The following is a 22,414-nucleotide window of genomic DNA, read 5'->3' on the forward strand; positions in this document are numbered from 1 at the left end:
TAAGTCCAGCCCTTGTTTAGATGACCTGTGAGAGCAAGTACTTCTTACACTGCTAATGTACAAGCAGGCTGCCTTACCTTTGCATGACTGCGAGTGGGTGAACTGGAACAACGCGAGCTATTGGGATTGGCAGTGCTGTTAGACTGTGTTGGGAGCTCCATGAAAACAAGCTTTTTCTCTCCAATGTAATCAGAAACACAGAAAATAAAACTATAGGATCCTAAACTGTAATCCAATGTCTGATGCTCACTTTTCCCCATTTATTTAAGTAAATTAAGAACTTGTATGCATCTGAACAGATTAATGACTTAAACTTGATATAGGTGGAGTTTATTGAAGAACCCAACCTGGTTTCTCTTTTTCTTCCTCTTCTCCTTCTATTCTCCTTCTCCTTCTTCATCTATTTATTTTTGCCTGATGCATTCCCTTTGTTTGTAAAATCTGTTTTCTAAAGTAAATATACAAGGGAAATTGTAATTGTGATCTGAACGTTTTAACTACAAATAGTTTTATTAACATGCTTTTTATGGTTTGTGTCTGGGTGTCCCCCAAAAGCCTCATATGGCCATGGGGCAGGCTTTTAGAGTTTGATTATGGGTGTGAGAGCTACACCTGCCCTGGGGTGGATAGTTTTCATATATAAGGGAGAGGAAGAGGCTGCTTCTGGCTATTTCCTCCCTTGTGTGTGTATGCTTGCTGCTTTTGCTGTTGTCTGCCACCCTGAGCTGTAGCTCTCTGCCATGTGCCACTCTGCCTTATAATCTGCCAAGTACGGACTGAAACCTCCATGAACTGTAAGAGAAATAAACCTTTCCTTCCTTAATTTTGGGCATCAGGTATTTTGTCCCAGCAGCGAGAGAAAAGTAACTGAGACAATCCTCCAGAATGAAATGGGCAAATGACCTATAGATTTAGCTGTGCATCTTACCTCAGGAGGATAGTCAAATGCGTTTTCATATTTGCTTACTCTGAAACCCATTCTAGCTCCAAACAAGTATCAATATATCACTGAATGTCTTTTTTCTGCTTCCTATTTTAAACTCTGTTAACAGAAAGGAGAGAGTATCTTTATTCCTTCCTAAACTGTTGAACATCAAAAAAAGCTGCAGGCAAGAGAAAGACACAGGCTGACCCCAGGCTTAATACACACATTTTAGAAGTTCTTTTCTGGCACAGGAAATAACCCAGCCCCATCTTGAGTGAGCTAATTGGTGTGCCTACTTTACATCAGTGGATGACCCTAGGAAGAGACCTATGCTGATTATTTAGGAAAGAAAAATAATTGACAACTCATGGGGCCAGAATGCATTCTAGAAGCCTTCAGATACATCCTCATTTATACTCCCAAGGTAGCTCTACGGGATGAAGATTATTATTCCAATATTTATAAATTTAAAAAAGCAAAAAATAAGGTTCCAGAAAGTGTAACTTGTCCAGTGATCATTATTTGCATGTGGTAGTACCACGATTCAATTACAGACATGCCCAGTTCCAAGAACAAAGCTTTCCCAGTGCACTGTTCAGTTCAAAGCTCCTGCCTTAATGAATAGTGAGATTCAGGGCTGCCTCACCCCTTGGCAGCATAATCAACAAATCTCACAGCATGCAATTAAAAATTATTTTGTCCAGATGCAAGCAATCCCCACACTATGTATCACCATTGTTATTTGTTTTGTTTTCCTTTTCCTCTAAGTTTTGTTGTATTAAGCATATTTTCATTTGGAAAAAAAAAACCTAATATACTTAAATAATTTTCTGTATTCTAATGTTACATACGGATAATTCATTTAAGTTAATTTTAGAAATTTCTACATAGGTACTAAAAGGTTTTCACATAGGTACTAATTTTTTTTATATGTGAACTTATATGTTAATTTAAGAACTCAATTTAAAATGCACTTAAAGGTTGTCTATGAACTTTTCCATTTTTCACATATAACAAGAAACCCAAATTTAGCATATTTCTGAGAATCAATGAAGGCAAGGGTAAGAAAATCTAATGGGGATACAGAATTTTTAAGTAGACAAATTAGGCCCTAATTAATAAAAATGTCTTTAAATCTCAATGGTCTTTTACTCTTTTCACTGTTGCAAACCTAACCCCAAGAGCATATTATTTACAAAATGAAGTCAAAATTATTCCAACTGCAGAATACCTAAATACACTCAATGAATGCATTTAGTATAATTCAAGAGATATTCACAAAAATTCTGTACTCTTTAGTGAAAATATTACTTTTAATTTTTGTATATTTATTTCCTAATCCAAAAAGAAAATTTGCTTTTCTTTTATTTTGCTGCAATGAGAATTGAACCCACGCCTCACATATGTTAAGCATGAGTTATACCACTGACCCAAAATTACAAATCCTTTTAAAGATATTTTCTTTACAAATATGTTCATTATTTCATATTTTCTTTAAAGCATGGAGCACAATTCCTTGTGCCTCACTTTTTTTTTCTGGTTATAACTGTTTGTCTTTGTAATATATGAGACGAATCATGTAGCATTTTAGAATCTCATTTTTTGGTTCTATAAAATAATAAGTTTAAGCCACAGTATTTTTCAGTTCTGAGCAATTCAGATTATTTAAAGTTAATACACAGCCATTATTAATTTTAAAATTGGAGCACATTTCAATTTTTGTTTTCTCAAAAATCCTGGGTATGTATTTCACAAAGAAAGCTTTAATAATAAAGGTTGCTATGACGAAGAATAGTTATTTTACATTAATCATTTTTGGTATGATATATTTGCATGAGAAGCTATTGTTCAAGTATCTGCCTCTCTCATGAAAAGTGAAAGATGCTTCAATGAAAAAAATTACCTAATTATTGAGTTGAAAAGTGGTCAGTCAGTGGCAACAAGGATACATACAGAACACAGTTAAATAGAGATATGTAAAAAAGATTTTTAAAACATTCTTTTTATAGCTTGTTGTTATTGTGTTTCAAAACAGGATTCCATGTCTTGAACATATTTCAGCTAGTGATTGCATATTACCAACCAGCTTCATCTTGGGGTGGATGCCCTTCCTGTACTCAAAGCATGTTTATGATTCCAAAAATGTATGCATACATTTTGTCAGAGTATTGAAATTATTGATCCAAATGATTTTGATTTTAAAGGAAGACAAATGAAAGATCCACATCTACATGAATTTGTATTGTCAGTTATATTAAGTTTTAAAAGCAGAAATGGTAATGCTTGCTATAGAATGATAACCAAACATAGGTTCCAAGACTTATCAGTCTCTGATTTTTTCAACATGCTCTACTTTTAAAAACTTTTGTCTTGTATTGGCACCAATATCACTTTATTTTTACTTTCCTTCCAAATTAAAAATCTGTAACTTTTTACACAACAGAAAACATGTATGTACCTGGCCTCATGATTATACACATTATTTATTATTACAGTATTGAATGAATAAGATATCACTGTCCAAATATCTGAAGGCAAGGTGAGGAGTTAGACTGAGATTCTCACTATAAGTTCTCACTGCAACAGACCTATTCTCAGCCCCACAGACCTTTTTCACTCTGCCACTGTCTCTCCCTGTCTCTGTCTCTCTCATCTAATTTATTCATGCTCACAAATAAGAACAAGCTAAACCTGGGGATTTTAAGGATGGGGACTGATGAAGATTAGCATCATTTGAAGCCGGTATTCGTAATGAATTTAGTGGCACCTAACTGTTTACAGTAAGCCTTAATTGAGGTCTCCTTGTCAGAGCGCAGACTGATCAAGCCACTCCATCCCAAAACTGAGAGAGGCTGCCATGTCTTGGCAGATGATTAGGTCCTCGGGAATAAAACTAATCATAGAGTAGTTCTATTTTTTAAATAATTTACATTTTATTGAAATAATCACTAAAGGCAGAGTTGAGAGGAATTCTGTGATAGTCAGGATTTTCATGCACTCCCTCAGCCCCCTTCTAATATCCTGACATTCCATGAGAGACAAGAGATATATGATATAGTTACATAATCAAGTTTACAGGATAATTTTGATTCTGACCTTCCCTAACCCTAGGCCTCCTTCTCCATTATGCTAGCTTTAAAACTAAACTAGCTGGATGCACTTCATATACTGACTAGCCTTATTAAACAGACTTCCTCTGACAGTTTTTACTGATGCAGGGACCTTCATTCAACTGAAACACTTTTTTGAGAAAATAAGTGTTATTTCTTTTTAATTACTCTTCCATAATATACACTTGAATCAAAATATACCAGAGGGATGCTTTCCAGCTGATAAGATCTCCAAAAATGTTTGATAAATAATGAATAGTATAATGAAATTTCAAAATTAATAATATTATAATATGCCAAAAATATGAGTATTTTGTGTTTCTTTAAAGCACAATTTTCTTATACCACAAACGTGCAGCGATGTTTAGTTTAAAATAAATCAGACAAAAGAAACAGAATTGTGCTGATAGAAAATATTTTTTCTCATTACATGGCTATGTTCTCCACATTCTGTACAAACTGATTTTATTTCAAAACTTCTGCAGACATTTATCTGATCATAGCCTCTTGTACATATCCATTGTTCTCAAGAAATTCATCAATTACATATGGAATTAAAAGACTGAAGAGGTGTCCTTCACCTTTCACTATCCCCTGATAATTATCACTAAAAATCTAGCTTCATTGAATGTTTCATTGGCATTGGAATTTGTTTTCATACATGAGGACTAATATCATGCTTATCTTTCTCAAGGCATGAAACTGTACAATCAGGAAAAGAACATAGTATAGGACCAATATAGTTTTGTAGTAACATTCCCTTCAGCATTGACACTTTTGGAGTTCCTGTCTTATTGGCAGACTAACAAACTTACATATCACATATGATGGTGATCTTACCATTAAGGTTTGTTACAACAGTCTGTTGACATTCACTACAGAACAGTGTCTTTATCTTCTGCTTGTCAATCAGCTGCATTTATTCACCATGTGGTTTCTTCTATATATAATTTATTCAAAAAGTAGCCTAGGTTCATTACTCACATTACATAATCTATTCCACTTTTTCTGTTCCATTGCTCAAAGTTGTATATAAATTAAAACATTTTCAAATTAAACCATAACATCAGAAAGTCATTGAGATTCTAAAGATGATAGCCCCTTTTCATTTTTAATTTTTAATCTTTAATTGTATCAGTACATATTTACAGTATGTAATGACTGCATCATGAGGATTTGGTGAATGTACCAAATGCACTTCATGCTCTTTCACTTCTCCTTGCCTCCCTTTCCCCTTCGCCCTCCCTCCGTCTCTTGAAAGCTTGAGAATTCCCAGTCCTTCTTCATAGTTTGAAAGATGTGAATATAAATGTGTTCACGGCACCCATAAATAAGAATGAATTAATTCTGCTATGGCCACATGCTATTTGATTATAGTTAATGATCAAAAAGAGGGCACAAAGCATGCTCTCAAACTTTGTTATACTTTTTTCCTCTTTCACACTCTTACAAAAATAGATAGGTCTACTGGTGGTCCATGATATAAATAATTCCTAACTTCTTTCTGAAAACTGTAATGGAAGGATAGCTTCTGATAGAAGAAAAACTGAATGCCAATATTTCTTAAACTAAAATAACTACCTCTATCTTTCACCAAAGAAAATCTAATACACTGAATGCTCTGAAAAGATAACTTTACAGTTTATCCTTGAGGACAGTGACCCGTGAAAACCTCAGAGGACTCTTGTGACCTCCTTATCATTGTACCCAGACAAAACTGGACTCACTGTCACCGGATCTCTGCCCATTGAGTCACTTTCACATTTTTTCTTCATTTATCACACGTCATTGTCTCTGCGTAGATGTCTCTCCAAAGCCTCATGGCATAGTAAATGGAGCTCTGGAGAGAAATGAATCACGGAGGGGCAACAGTGGATACTCGTTAGTGAACTAATCCACTGAGGAGTTTATAGGGAAAGGAGATGTTAATAGGCGAAGCCTGGTCAGAGGAGGTGGGCCACCGGGAGTATGTGGCCTGGAAGAGTCTATCTCCTCCCTCCTCCTCTGCTTCCCGCACCCCGCCCAGGAGCACTGTCTGCTCTGCCATGCTGCTAGCGTTGGAACCAAGTGACCATGGTCTGAAACATCTAAACTATGAGCGACAACAAACCTCTCCTTGAAGTTATGGGTGTTGGGTTTGTTGCCCCAGCACCAAAGAAAGTAACTAAGTAATTAAGACATAGCAATTCCTTTTTATCCCCTTTGGTACGTGTTTGGTGTACATGATCTCTACATTCATCTTAGGGAGTGGGTACGCGTACTGAACATATTTTGATTCTTTTTAATCCCCTTCCCCTCCCCAGCAACCTTCCTCCCTCTGTCTCTAGATCTCCGTTTCCCACAACATCATCATTTTTTTAGTACATGTTTGTGACATACAAAGATTGCATCCCTCCAGGGCAGTTGGTCCTCGATGTAGATCTAAATATTTTAAGCCACATTTCTTTAGTCCCTCCCCCTGCACTTTGACTCTTGATCCCCTTCCCACTTGTAAAAGATCAATCTCCCTTTCCTTTTGTCAAACTTTTTTTCCTGTTTATTTGCCCCTTTGGTTGTTCAAATGAGAGAAACCGTATAGTATTTAAGATTGTGTATCTAATTTATTTCATTTAAAATTATGCTGTCAATGTGTATTCATTTTCCTACAAATGTTTCGAATTTACCTTTCTTCATAGCTGAGTGGTATTCCACTCTGTATAAATTTCACATTTTCTTTATCTATCCTGTTAATGGGTATACAGGCCGTTTCCAAGATTTAGCTACTGTACACTGTGCTGCTGTAAACATTGATATCCATGTGTTGCTGTAATGTGATGTTGTTAACTCTTTCGGGAATATACCTAGAAGAAAAATAGCTCGGTCAAATGGAATTCTCCATTTTAGTTTTTTGAAAAATCTCCATACTACTCTCCATAATGGTTGTGCACGGTTACATGCCCTCCCACAATGTGGAATGATTCCTTTTTCAGCGCAGACACACTAGCATTTGGTATTACTTGAATTCTTCATGATTTTCCTTCTTTCTCAAGTAGGATGAAATCTTAGTGTTGTTTTAATTTGCATTTCTATAATGGCCACAGATGTTGAACTATTTTTCATATGTTTTTCAGTCATTGTAATTGTTTTTCTTAGAAGCATGTACTTCACTTGCCCATTTTTAATTGGGTCTTTTATTATCAGGGATCTATTGGCACAAAACAAACACGTTGATGAATGGAACACAATAAAGCAGTCAAGGCAAACCTTTTAGAGCTTTCAGTGATAACAAATATCTGCTGCAACTCATGTGCCGTAGGTTTGCCAACACTGAGATAGAGGATGCAGGATAAAATCTAAGTACATTCAACTATTTGATCTTTGACAAAGGGACCAAAATCATACCTTGGAGGAAAGGTAGCCTCTTTAGCAGAAGATGTTGGGAAAAGTGGCTATGCACGTGGAGAACATTGAAGTTGCTCCCATATTTCTCACTATGTAGTCAACTAAAATCAGAATAAATCAAAGATTTAAATGTTAAGATAGGAAAACTTAACCTGCTGCAAGAAGAATGATTCTTCAACTATGTGGGATAGGCAAGGACTTTCTGAACATAGCTCCAATTGCACAAGAAATAGCAGGAGAATTACCAAATAGGATTGTATAAAATGAAATCAGTCTACAGAAAGAGACAAACTATAGAATGGGGAAAATTTGCCAGCTATTCTTCAGACAGAGTGCTAATATCTAGAATGTATAAAAATCTCAAAATTTTACACCAACACAAAATTTAAAAAATACTACAGTGTATACGCCAGATGAAAAGTAAAATAGTATTTTATCCCTCCACTTAGCAACCACATACCTCTTCTATGAGCTAGAGCATGTCAAGTGATTCAGATCTGTACAAATCAACCACTAACAGACTTGCCTTACCCCGTGTCTCCTCGCTTATGCAGTGATTTCCCGCAAGGAGCCAAGTTCGTCCTCAGTATGACTGACAAGCCAGTGATCAGTGAACCCCAATCTGGCATTAATAACATACAGCATGCTTTTCACTTAAAAGGCAATTCAAGAATTATCTCTGGATACATTTCCTTATTTCCTGATAAAGTTAGTACTTCTATTCCCACTACACTTACCTACAACTCTGTAGTTTTAGAAGGTTTTTGCATATTTGTCTCAGATATTCTAGGATGCTCGTGAATGATACATGTTTAAAATTATTTACTCACTTAATAAATATTTATTCAGCATTAATGTGTGTTAATTAATGGTCATTGCCAAAAGCTACTTTGGATTCCCGCCAGTATTTCCTAATGGCAGAACTTCTGATTATTTTGAATATGCTGTTTCTCTGCATTATTTTCAATATTGTCAGGTGCCTGCCCTTGGACACACATGAGCTACTTCTACCACTGTGCCAGCTCCTCTTCCTGCAGAGCTTTGAAAACACAGCACCAAGCCAGATTTTCACATAAAAGGATTTAGCACTACTCTTGTGCCTGGGGACTTTTACAGGTCATCTTTTTTATTTTGCCTATTTTTGCAACATGGAGCATTACTTCTCTGACTCCGCAAGTGATAGTGAGCAGATGTGAAGTCCCATCTGTTTTCTGACTTTTCTATTATTAGTGGGCAGATATATTTTTAAATGAATGTACATTTCTCAGGTCTAGAATTTTAGTATAACCAAATAAGAATGACAAAGATTGGGAGACACATTTTGGAACAATCAAGTCCAGAGCTAAACTCAAGGTCATACAAGTCAGGTGAAAGAGACAACAGAGCTGGAGGTATGGGATAGTTGAACTTCCATCCAGAACAACATGCAAGACCTAAAGAGCAATCCATGTAATAAACATGGTCAACATGAGGTATTAATCAATTTTCCACTCCTAGTGAATCTTTAAAGTCTTATTTTAAGAAAGAAATTTAAACTATTTTTACTCTACTCCAGTGCTTTGAAAATAAAAGAAATGTGCTGTTTACAGAGATAGACTTCCCTAGCTCAGTCACAATGGGGCAAAAAAGGAACATAAACTTGCTACCAGGGCCAAGGATGTCTCTCAGTGGCACAGCACCTGCCTGGCAAGTTCGAGGTCCTGAGTTTGATTCCTGGTACCAATAAATAAATAAGTAAGTAAAGTAAGCTTGTTACCTTCATAGAATTTTTGAGGCAGTTTAACCTGAAGTGGTGCCAGCTAATAGTACCTATATGAGAAATGAAGTAGTGCAAGTATAACCCAGGAAAGTGGATGCCAATGGAAATATATTGAAGCCGGCGACCAGTCTCTGCCACTCTTTGCACTCCACAGTCATCAAACACTCCAGCTGCTGTGGCAAACAACACTTTTACATTTAAAGAAGACGAGAGAATTGCCCTCCGAAAAGTAGTTGACAAAAACAGCTTAAATAAAGATTTAATTCTGGAGAAAAAAACAGTCCATAGTAATATTATTATTATTAATACAGTGAATAATAAAATGCCTTTGGAATTTATTATAAAATACATCTCTTGAATCAGGTATCCCACTATGTAACATTTTCCAGAATTAAACGCACTTTTAAAAATGTGACATAGCTATATATTTTTTGAAGATGTTATTGATAAAATTATTTTGTACCACCGTTTTCTTCCACTACAAATGCAAGTGTTAGACATATTTAATATTCTTACCTTTGCTGTCTAAAGTGGATTAACAAAAGGCTTCAAATTATTAGCTAAAATGATTTTGTTTACGCCAGTAACACATGACTCTCCAATCTTAGCCTCTTAATTCAGTTTCATGTAATAAATTAATGTTTAACTCCTAGATTATAGCATAAGGTACTCAGGTTACACAAAAGAACAACACAATTCCCTGTCCTCAGTCAGTCAAAATGTGTGTCTAATTCCCACCTTTAAGAAGTTGTAAGTATGTCTGTTAATATGTGTATTGTTTTCTCCAAACAATAATTATTATATAAACTTCAAAACTTTGTATATTTGCGTGATTATGTATGAACCTGTGCATGTGTCTGTGAGTGTGGACAGAGAGAGGAAAAAAAGAGAAAGATTGACTCATATTTCTACTATAAATTGTACATAGAATTTATTTTGAGTAACCTGCGTCCATATCAAGGCATATTGGACATGGATCATTTTCATGACAGTCATAAACTGAGCTCTTTCAACTGAATACATGATAAATTTTTGCTCAAAGACTTCTACTGCATAAGCTGCCTTCAAGTTGTTCATTCATTTATGAAGGTTTAGGTTTGGTTGTCTGAATTGGGGGAAAAATTGCAATTCATGATACCAAGAAATGAGCATAGACTTCTTGTCATGCAACATTGAATTTGTGAATCTAACCTGAATATATAATGTGAGTTTCCTAAATTCAGTGGCAAGTTCCTCTTTTATGAAATCACTGAAGCTCAAGGCTCTATTAGATACACTTGTTGACACTTGGGTGCCTTAAAAATGTACCTGTTCGCTGAAGAAAATGATAAAACAGACCGAGCATTTGTTGAGTTTAACAGTGTTTGGAACCTCCTAGCTACATTATGCAACTCTCATTAGGAACTTTCAAGACCCTGACATGAAGAATATATTTATTGCATAGCTTGTCAGCAGAGAGTATAAAATAGTACAAGACTTAAAAACTTATTTTAAATATGCTCTGTTCACTTACTGTAACACAGTACTCTTATAAAATTGTTGGAAGCTAGTGGATGTTATTTTATTTCCCATTTCACTCCTGACAGTTTATTTTATATCACAGCATTCAGTTGAAATGGAATAAAAAAGTATTAAGGAATTATAGGTCACAGTTAAACAAGGGATAATACTGGTACTATATTACATGGTGCTATATGATGATTATGTTAGTAGAGCATAAATTCAGAAAAAATACCTGATTATTTTTCCACTTGATCTTTGAGGTTGTGAAGTCATGTACTTTCTATTAACTGAGGTGAATATTAATTTGTATAAGAGTATGTAAGCTTTGAAAGAAAGGATATAGAAAATGTAACCCAAGATATAAGGTAAACGGCAGCGTGGGTGGATTGCTAATTACAAAGCTAATCCTAAGTCTCCATGATATGGGTTTCCTTGCTCAGGACGTAGAAGCTATCACTTTTCTAGCATGTAATGATTGTCATGGCCTCTGATGCAATGTTGTCCATGGGATGATCATATCAGATCACTATGTGTCCCTTTGTGTTTGTTCTCTGCCCATGAATTCTTCATTATTCAGGGGATTAAGATGTGATCTAGGGGCTGGGGATTTAGCTCAGCGGCAAAAGCGCCTGCCTGGCAAGCGCAAGGTCGCGAGTTCGGTTCCCGGTACCGGAGAAAAACCAAAAAAAAAAAAAAAAGATGTGATCTAATTACAAGGTCATGGGGTGATCTCTTTTAATGGGTTTGTGAAAAACACATGGAGCTCTATGAGATTAACCAATAGCTCAACTGATACCTCCAGTGAAAGCTGACTCAAGCTGAATCTACTATGCTTGCTGCTCATGCACAGCATTTAAGAGGCAAATAAGTGATTCCATTGGAGAGCACATCGTCTTTTGGATTAGTATTTTCAAAAGAGCTATGTGCATTTTGCACAGTAATTGATTTTTAGCAAAGTTGTTTCTTTTTTAATGGAAAATGAACTAAAGTCCATTTGGATGTGAATACTTGAAAACCATCTGTCTCTCTTTTCTCTCTTGCTGTCTCTCTCTATTTCTAACTATCAAAATCTAACTTTGAGAAGAAAAATAATTGTGTGGCTATGGGGGTGGCAGCATTTTCCTCTTAAAAAGTCACTAAGAAGATAATATTTAAGCAAAATGGGTGAGTATGTGTGTCTGCATAATATTCTAATGATGGCCTCATAAAGGACTCTCTTAGCTTAGATAAAAATCACTATCTGGGTTAGAACTTTCGTGGCTAAAGTCATTGACTTCTTGTTTGAGTCTGCATGAAACTGGGAGATTAGCTTGTAGGAAGCAAAAGCAGATCAATATGGCTCTGCTTATCTGATATTACATTTAGAATCCTCTAACCAGTCCAGGGAATTGAAGTCCTTTTACCAGCTAAGTTTCAGCCACATGAGAGTGCACGTAAATAGCAAAGTGTTAGGTCTCTTTTTGGATTCTGTTTTCATATCCAAGGAAGATGCTGATGACATATATTTGTAAACCATTAAATTTTATGCATAAATCTCAAAGTTGTTTAGTTAAAATTCCATCTCTGAAGGTACAGGAAAAATAAATATTTGAATAATTTAAAACAATAATTTTTAAATTGTATTGAATATTTTTATTAGAGTTTCAAATAGTCACCCTTACTGGTAATTTATAAGAAAGATACTTCACGTTATATTTGTATTTTGAAACACAGCTTGAAGCAGGGTATGGTGGCGCATGCCTGTAATCCCAGCACTCAGGAGGCTGAGGTAGGAGGATCCTTGTGAGTTCCAGGCCAGTCTGGGCTACAAAGTGAGCTCAAGTCCAACCTGAACTGCATAGCAAGATCCTGTCTCAAAAAGACAAAACACGGTTTGAAAATTAAACAAGGTGTACATAAGGGGTTGAACGATGGGAAATGTGCCTCATGATGATATTTGAAAGATAGAATGGAGATAATGACTGGATGCTAAAATTTTATCCACAAGAGAAGGATAATTTACTTTATGGATGGCTGTCACTGTAGTCCTTGTATAAATGTGTGTTTTAAGAGTATAAACAAGAATGATTAAGAAAACATATTCACAGAGGAAATGAGATCATACACACTTAAAAGAAAAATTTTAATATTTTATCTTGAATATTTTAGTGTGTAGTAAAATGATTAATTTTTGTAGAATGCTAATATTTTTTGCTATCAGTTTTATTTATTAATTAGAACTGATTTGTTTGTAGGTTTTAGTATCTGAATGGCTACCTCTTCACTTGTATAGGAAGGGTCAACTTTCTCCAAGATACTTTAGTGTGATCACATGTTTATGAAAAAGTACGATGTGTTGACTAACAGTTTTGGAGAAAAGAAGTAGTGTGTCAATGAGTAAGTTGCAGCACTCAAAATATTTAGTATGCATAACTATCACCTACATTGAATATAATAAATTTTTAAACTTTTGCAAGTATTAAATAATGTCACTTAGATCAAAAGATTAGATTTTTTTTATTTATTGATAAGAAAAACAATTTCTTTAATAGTAAACTGAATAAGCTTCCCAGGTCAAAAGTAAAACTTGTAAGTCTTCAAGCCACCACAAAAAACCATGAAGTATTAATAAAAATATCTATGGAGCAATTTGGGGGAAACTAGAGAAAAACTGACCAGATCATAAATACTTCATTTACTATATTAATCTGTATTAGTCCAATAATGAAAAAATAAAATCAGTTCAATGAATGTAAAATACTATTCAACGTAGACTAGTTCTATTTCCACTATAACTCCTAAGACTATAAGCAAAATGGAAAAATTACCTAGTGGGAGTTAGATAGAAATCTTGAAGACCTAGGTGTACAGTAGGACTTTCTGAACCAAAAACCAGTGGCACAACAAATAGTGAAAAGAACCAATAAAAGAGATCATATCCGGTTGAAAAGCTTCTGCACAGTGAAGGAAACAATCAAAGGAGTGAAGAGTCAACCTACAGAATGGGATAATAAATTGCCAGCTGCTCTTCAAATGGGGGGCATAATATCTAAAATCTACAAGGAACTCAGAAGAATAGATCCCCCAAAACAAAAGAGCTTATCAAAAGACACACAATTGAAATAAACAGACATTTCTCAGAAGAAATAGAAGTGACCAGTAAATATATTTAAAAATGCACAATATTGCTGACCATTAGAGAGATTCAAATTACAACAGCACAGATTCCATGCCACTGCAGAAAGAATGACCATCATCAAGATATCATACAATAACAAATGCCGGCAGTGCTGAGGGGAAAAAGGAACACTTCATTGTTGATGGGAGGGTACATTGGTGTATGCAACCACTGTGGAAATTAGAGATTCCTCAAAAAATTCAAACTACAAATATCATTTGATCCAGGTATTCCCTTTTTAGGTATTTTCCAAAAGTATTAAATGACATCATATTACAAAGATAAATGCATACATGCAAATGTTTATAAAAGCACTATTCATAATAGCTAAATCATGGAAGTGCTCTCTATGTTCATCAAAAGATGCATGGACACAGAAAATGTAGTATTTATGCACAGTGGAGTACTACTATGCCATGAAGAATGATAAACTTGAGTCATTTGCAGAACAATGGAAGCATATTGAGACCATAACTTTAAATGAAATAAATCAATACATAAGCATAAATACTGTATTGTTTCTCTTGTATGAGAAACTCAAAATATAAAGAGTATAATGAAAGGTAGATAATAGGAAATAGGAAGACAGATTTTGTTCAGATTCAAAAGATAAGAAAAAGGGAAGGAAAAGTGTTTGAAAATCAAAATTAATTTATCATATACTTGGACAAATTCCTCAGAAAGAATGTAATCTGCATGCAATGTAAAGATGTGTTAATATAAAACTGAAAAGTGTCAATATAGTCATATATTTCACAGTTTCATAAATATGAATGATACATCCACTATTCCTTTTAGTGTAAAAGGGTTCATTTTTGTTAGCAAGCACAGATTTGTAAGGGAAATATATCTTTATTTGAATGGTCATGGATAAATATTGAAACATTCTAAATTTATGAAGTATTCTGCTAATTTTTATCAAAAATGTGACTGAAATAATTTCTTTCTTAATATATGAATTGCAAAGGATTTGAGTGACATTCTGATAGGGGTGGATGACTTAAAATTTGCTGGATATCAGTTTTGGGGAAAGAGAACTTTTGCTATCTCTTTAATTCATTTAATTATTCATTTATCAAATAAGCGTTGGGACCGGATACCAGACACCTGGAGATGGAGGAGTAGATGAAGCAGAGTGCTGCATTTGAAGCTCTGGATCTAAATCACAAAATAATTGCAGCAAGGGAGATTTTGTCAGTAAACATTCTCAGTGAGCACAGAGGAAGTAGCAAGAAAGTTTTCGGGGAGCTGGGGATTTAGCTCAGCACCACAGCGCCTGTCTGGCAAGCACAAGGTCATGAGTTCGATTCCTGGTACCGGAAAAAACCCAAAACCAAAAAAAAAAAAAAAACAAAAAAAGAAAGTTTTTGGAATTTTATGGGAATTCTCAGACTAATAATTAATTTTGAGATACATTTTAGGGACAAGTAGAAAATCAATCAAAGTGTAGAGATTTTTGTTGCTTAATTGGTTGAAAAAAGAGGAAAGCTTTGCAATTAATAGTAGTGCACAGCCAGGAGAATTAAAAGAAGAAACAGATAAAGAAATACGGTGGGAATGCTGGGGATTTAGCTCAGCAGCATAGTGCCTGCCTGGCAAGCGCAAGGTCGTGAGCTCGGTTCCTGGTACCAGAAAAAAAAAAAAAAAGAAAAAGAAAAAGAAATACAGAGGGAGAGAGAGATGCTCGATATCTGAGTTTTTGTTTGTGTGTTGGTTTTTAAAGTAATCTATGAAAATAATTTCTCAAAAGTAGTATATTAGCATTAGAGCACAACATTATACATGATTATTTCAATATTATTAATTACAGACATCATTTTTGTGTTTCAGAGACCATAAAATTGATGTTATGACTTTTTCTTGATAAAATATTAAAAATTAAGAATTATTAAAAAACAACTTCTGCCATGATTACCTGAATTGAAATACTGAAAAATTATATCATATGACAATCTTGTGGTAGCAATAACTTTATAATGAACTGTGAGCTACGTCCATTCTCTGTGTAGTGTTTTCTTCCCAAGAAGTTAATGTTAATAACACCAGGTGATTTCACCATTTAATAAATGTACAATGGTATTAGATCGCTTAATTTTGTTATTTAATCAGAAATAAGTAGCCCTACACTCTTGGCAATCACCACTAGATTATTTCTACACCACCATAATCTTTGGCATGTATTTGCAGATAGATTATGATATAACTGATCTATAATGGATTAATCTGATTAAAAATGAATGCAAGTAATATTATTTAAACTATGCTATGCATCACAAAGTAAATCACTCTGTTTAAGTTACATTAAGTTAGTTCTCATTTTATTTTAATTTTTTTCCTTTTGAGGCATGGTCTCGCTCTGTAGTTCAGGCTGGCCTTGAAATCACTTTGTAGCCCAGGCTGCCCTTGAACCCGAAGCAAGCCTTCTGCCTCAGTTTTTTGAGTGCTGAGATTACAGGCATGAACCACTGCACCTGCCTCATTTTACGCTTGATGGTATAAAATATTCATCTATTTTAATGAATTCATGCAAAAAGAAAACACCTAAGACATCCCCACTCCATGTTAGTAGAGGACTTCACGCGGTGGAATGGGATAGGAACTGAAAAAAGAGTAAAAGACACAATATTTAACTTTCAAAACATAAAAAAAAAATTCAACTTTCAAAAATGAAGAGAGGAATTCACATAATAATCTATTGAAACAGATTTAATGTCAGTGTCATAAAATAGTGAATATTAATGTTAAGAAAAAATGCATAATGGAATAGTATTATTCCTTGAACAGTGCAGATGCAGTGCTGTTTGGGACTAATGGATAATACGCACCATCATTACAGAATGTGCAATTTGTATGTGTGTAGGAGAAGAATCTCATGGGCCATTAAACTGATGTATTACCAACATTTTCACTCTAGTTAAAAGATACCTTTTCTTCACTTTCTTTATCAGACATAGTTGTTAGAACAAAATAGAAAAATATAGTTGTAGCATCTTTCATTTGCTACATTAAACATATGTAAGTGCCTGTCCAGAGATGTTTATTATTCTCCTGAGTTTTAAACTTGATTGTGATTTCCACTAAGCCTTATCTGACACATTTGAAACCATTAGAATTAAAATGCAAAAGGACCCATTTAACTCTTATTACAGTGACACCAGATTAATTCTTTTAATCCCATGGTTAGAATCCTCTAAGAATTCATGACAGTTTCATCTCAAACTATCAATTTAAATAGCTAAGCAAGAATAATGAAAGAGGTACAAGAGCTCTGAGAAACTGTGGAAAACACCATAATATGTTTAATTAGCTCTTTCCATCACCACAACTTACGTAGATGACCTGGTCACCCTGTAGTTAATTTGCTGGGCTGGAATAGAGACCAGGAAACTTTTATGGGATCAGTGGTTGAGTAACTGGTTGGAAGCACTGCTACTTTGGACAGTGCTGACAACATAGATGGAAATAGGCATGAGAAACATTATGACATGGACTCAATATACAAGTATTAGCCTTTTCCCTTTTCTAATAATCCAGTGCATATATTCTTCATTTTTCTTATCATGTCCACAAGTAAACCTTAGCCCTCTGTCTTTGCACTGTCAACACATGTAAACAATTAACATTTGATTTCATGAAAATTTAAAAAAGAATAATTAACAGATGTTGCTCATGTAATTGTCTATTTTATCCTAAAAGTGTATTTGCTGTAGTCATACTTTAGGATGGGACATTATTTTTGATTTAAGAAAGAAGAGAATCCCACCATTTACTACAATATGGATGAACCTGGCAGTCATGATGCTAAGTGAAATAAGCCAGAGACCAAAAGAAAAATAAACAATCTCACTTATATGTGATACCTTACAAATGTTGAACATATAGAAAAGTAAAATAACAATTATTAGCAGATGAAAGAGGTGAAAGAAAATGGGGATATATATGTATATAGGAGCAATAGCCCTAGAGCTCTAAGGTACCACATGGATTATACATGGCAGATTTGCCATTTTTGAAACAAAATGAGTATATTTTTATATTATTTCCCCTCACAAAGAGGGCAGTTATGTGAGAGGGTGAATATACAGTTTATTTGACTAAAATAAATATTTCATTTTTAACTTTTAAAGTTTTTATTAATATGTTTGTAGTACATAATGATTACCTTTACTGTGGGAAGTTGCCACTTGTACCTGACATAATTTCTTTTACCTCCCCCTCCCTTTCCTCCTTCTCCTCTCCCTCCCTCCACCTCTCGGTCCTCTGCTCATTTGTAAAAAATCTCTTTCAATATGTGTATTAAAAATCATATTTCACATAGCAATATATATAATGAGTTTTTCTTACAAAACAAAACAAAAGCAGTGCAATATTTACCGCAGTGTAGCCAGTATTGAAATTTGTAATGCAAGTCTTGAAATGTTACTGACTCCCTGGGTTCTTGTGCTCTCAGGAGACCAGACAGAAGTGCCTTACCTGAGGAGCAGGCTTGTATTCTTGTTTGGGGGAACAGGACAGAAAGCCACGGAGGACAGGAAGCCCAGGGTGACCCAAGGGCAGGACAAAGGTGTAAAACTTCTGTCTCATCCCTGGGGTAGGCAGTGACCCAGTCGCTCAGTATCTTCATGTGCAGAGGCGGAGCTGTAGTTGCGCTTGTACTCTCTTTATTAGACCTCTTCATTCCATGTGAATCTCATTGCATCTTAAGTTCCATGTTGGAATGCGATTTTATATGGTAATACAGCAAAGGTGACTATTGGTTACCTTCTCTTCTCATACATTTGTCCTTGGTCACCTGGAATTTGCCCCTTATCCTCTGCCCTGCCTCAATGGGTTTGATCTTAATTGTTTTTCTGGCTCTGGTTCTTGGTTTCTATGCTGGCCACACTGTCTTTGACAGTTGAGATGACTTCATATCCTTTGTCTTAACTAGGGTGTCTTAATTCCATAACCTGGAAAACTGGTCCAGCTCCTTATTGTGTGGTTGTTTTTTTTTTCTTTTTTTCTTGTTTTTTTTTGTTTTTACTCTCAATTTTCTGGTGTGTCTGTTAACTCCATGAGACTGAGGGCTAGCCCAGCTGTCTCGGAAACACTAACACATTTATTTTAATGCATTTTGTTTGTATGGTTTCTTAAAGCTAAGATTACTTTCTGGGTAAAATAATCAAATTCCAATAGAACTCTCCTGTAAAATTAAATTTATTCAGTTCCTTAAAATATGTAAGATTATATTTGCAAGGCAAAAATTCCAAGTATATAAATAGGTTAAAAATAAAACCTAACATTCATAATATATCATAGCTGGGACAGACATGTAGGAAATTCCTTCTTTGTACAGTGACTTATATCTTAGCCTTTTCTATAAATTTCTGGTTTTAAAGATTGCCATGAAGTCTTTGAGCAGAAATATTTCTACTTGCAAAGAGTCGTTTTATTTAGATATTTCTGTGTGAAAACTAAGAGCTCAGAAATGAATACATTTAAAATGGAAAATAAATCCTGGAAGGCTTATTTAATATTGGTCAATTATTAAAATGAATAGGCAGTAAGCTATTTCAGTATAAACTTTATATCTTCAAAATGTTATTGCTCATTCCTTTGGAAATTAATATTGTTTTTATTTAGAAAGCTTTTATAATATTTGGCGTGATAATAATTCATGTGTTACATAAGAAAAAATAAGAATTTGGACAATTAAAGTTACATACAGAAATTCCTGGAGTGTGAAATATTATTTTAGCTCATAAATAAAATGCTATCAAACAAAATGTTTGTCATTATTTTTATATTTAAAAAACAGTGATGCCATCTTTTTGTTATGTTGCTGATGTCTGGAGGTCAAATGACCTACCTTCCTTTTTCCCCTTGGAACTGCAAGTAGCATTCAGAGTTCTTGGAAAACAACTAAAACCAATTAGCACATTGACTTTGATGTGTGCCATCCTTGAAAATGACATTGCACTTCCCCTGAGGAGAGACGATGTTTCCAAGCATTTTAAAAGTCAATGATTCAGATTTTCTTAGAAGATAGGCAATGGGATACAGTGCCTTTAAACCTAAACTATGAGGGTGAAAAATGACTGAAGTAGTGTCAAAGACACTTCTACTTATTCATTAGTGGAGCATTCATATAAAGGTATATCATTTTGTTGCTCACTGCATCTCATTTTTCTTATCAAATAAATGTTCACAGTATAATTTTCTTTCTGTTAAATGTGTCTTGTTGATCATAACAAATTGATGCCTGAAAATATTTCATTTGAACTATAGCATGCTAGTTTTAAATGCATGGTGCATTTTTCTCTATATACAAAATAATTAGGTATATTTCATTATCCTTAGATCATATCTGAAGCTTGTCTTTGAGTGAGAGAAAAATCAGAATTGCACACTCTTGAACTATAGCTGACAGATAACTGTTCATTTCATTTCTAAAAATAATTTTAGTACAAAAATGTGATTTACTAAATTATCAGATGACTAAGTTCATAACAAGTCATTTGAACATCCTCGTAACTCATGTAACAGGAATGTCCTATGTCTTGGCTCCTATTTTACAAACATATTAGTAGCTAAAAAAATAGTAATTGATAGCTCTCCCTTTATTTCAGACACTTTTTTCCCACTCAACATAGCAACTCTATTGCCTCAATATCCTGCCCTTCTTGACATTAATTTTATTCCCATTTCTAAGTCGCATCAGTTATCTTTCTTCACTTATGGGCTATGTGCTATGTTCTTGCTAATTAGATTCATTTTAAAGAATTTGGCCTATCAGTACACATTGGACTTGAATTAGGGTCATTCAAAGGAGTACATTTGTTTTCACAGTGAATCCATTTATTTATTTTTGGTTTTATTTGTTGTTGTTGTTTTGGCACTGGGAATTGAACTCAGGAAGTCGCTTACGCCACCAAGCTATATCCCTGGCCCTCACAGTAAATAAGATAAAAAGTTTAATAATTAATAGATTTCCTGGGCAAAGAGTTCATTTCAAATCACAGCTGTGAAAAGAAAGGTTGTACTGTTCTTTTCTTCTGTTCACCTAACCTTTTTGATCTTCCTATAACAATTTCTTTTTAGAAGAAATTATTGGAGTATCTAACCTGCACCCTTATACAAGAATCTATGCCAAGTCAAAGTTTTCTTTTTCATTTTTTCTTCTTCCTCTTAATAATTCTACTCTATGCATCCTTACCACATTGAGTTTGTCCTTGGAATAGATGGCAAAGCTCTAAGTGAGGGTTTAATTATAACCATTTAGAGACAACTTAAAAACTCCTGTCTAATTTACTGCAGTTCCAAAGTAGAGCCTGGGTGAGAGTTTTAAAACTACTAATAGATCACATGCTTGCAGTGAGATTTGTAAAGTTTGAAATTCTTTTCAAGGAGAATAAAGAGGCTTTTATAATTAAAAATCACATGAAAAGATCCAGATTAGAATTTTGACTGTTTTCCTTTGACTTCACATCTTATTGTCTAGTTTTATGGTTATTTTTTCAAAAATAGCTACCTAGCCAACTAGAGTTCTGATTTAGGACATGTTTTTGTTCTTGTATTTTATTTTATTTTCTAGAGAAACCTGCATTCACTCATAAAAAGTCAATATTACTTAATTTCAATAGTAGAATTAAGTCTTCCAAAATCTGACAAGACTAAATTACTTTAAATTATTTTAACTCAGATGAAACTATTCAATGTCTTTGCTATCTTTTGCACACTGAAGTTTTTCTCTTCTTTGAGATCTGTCATATTTTTTAATCAAATAACACGTCACTATAAAATGAATAAATAGATACCCCAAAGATTTACACAAAACAAAATACTAAAGTAATTTTCTTTCCCCAAATAAATTCCTATTATTTATAATTTATAAGATGTAAGTCTGTCTTTTTTGTAGCAGAAAGTTAAAGACAAAATTGAATTAAGAAATAAAAATATTGTTCCTAAGGAAAAAAAAAAATCTATCCCAAGATAATGGTCTTCACAAGAAGAACTATTTTTAATCTTACTTCTTAAAATGTAATTTTAAACTCATTTTCTTAAAAAAGTATAAAAATCTATTTTTGTCAAGGTTGCTGGGGTGAAAAAATAAATTTCCAAGCATCATGAATACTCTACGAAAACTTCTCTGTATTTTTTCTGATGTTTCACGTGAATACATTTCTATCTGAAGTCAACTGCTTTACTTAATGTTAAAGAAGACTTAATGTTACTATTGAAATTAAGTAATATTGACTTTTTATGATTGAATACAGGTTTCTCTAGAAAATAAAATAAAATATAAGAACAAAAACATGTCCTAAATCAAAACTCTAGTTGGCTAGGCAGCCATTTTTGAAAAAATAACCATAAAAGTAGACAAACTGTACTCTTGTATATATCTCAGTTTGAATCAAATTTCTAGATCTCATAATGAAAGAGATTATATCATTATCTATCAGACACTGGGGGAAATGTGATTTTTGTCCCTTAGCCAAAATTCATTCTTCATTTCCCGCTCTCAAGAATATGTGTCATCTACTATATTATTCTGTCAAAGTACTCCATAGGTTTGCATTTATTTTGCCTTACCATTTCTC

General features: G+C 34.1%; 1 protein-coding gene across 5 annotated transcripts in view; it reads left to right on the forward strand.

Annotated features, from left to right (window-relative positions):
* Pcdh9 (protocadherin 9) overlaps positions 1 to 22,414 on the forward strand; it is an 867,732-nt gene that overhangs the window by 763,384 nt on the left and 81,934 nt on the right. The window lies entirely within an intron of this gene.

This window comes from Chinchilla lanigera, unplaced genomic scaffold (assembly GCF_000276665.1).
Source record: "Chinchilla lanigera isolate Chin_1 unplaced genomic scaffold, ChiLan1.0 scaffold00003, whole genome shotgun sequence".
NCBI classification, from domain to species: domain Eukaryota; kingdom Metazoa; phylum Chordata; class Mammalia; order Rodentia; family Chinchillidae; genus Chinchilla; species Chinchilla lanigera.